This window comes from Haplochromis burtoni, unplaced genomic scaffold (assembly GCF_018398535.1).
Source record: "Haplochromis burtoni strain Fernald_Lab_line unplaced genomic scaffold, NCSU_Asbu1 Contig_16, whole genome shotgun sequence".
NCBI classification, from domain to species: domain Eukaryota; kingdom Metazoa; phylum Chordata; class Actinopteri; order Cichliformes; family Cichlidae; genus Haplochromis; species Haplochromis burtoni.
Window position 1 is genome coordinate 3,311,955 of NW_024582377.1, and position 385 is coordinate 3,312,339.

The window sequence follows — 385 nt, forward strand, 5'->3', positions numbered from 1 at the left end:
ACCAGTGTGTGAATGTGTGTGTGAATGGGTGGATGACTGAATGTGTAAAGCGCTTTGGGGTCCTTAGGGACTAGTAAAGCGCTATACAAATACAGGCCATTTACCATTTATTTACCATTTTTGAGAGAAAGGACTGAAAAATAGTACTTGAATGCAAAAATATAAGTTTCTTAAAGCAGTGCTGCCACCATGTGGTTGAATAGCGGCAGTACAATGTGGAGAGCGCTCTGAGCTCACACAGTTTTATCACACAAACCATCAACCTGTAAGACAATCACTCTGGCTGCCAGTCAGCTCATGTGAAAAGAAACATCTAAAGGCAGGAAGCCTCTATCCCTCCTGGGCAGAGGCTTTCACTGGATTAGTCACGCTCTCTTCCTGTTTT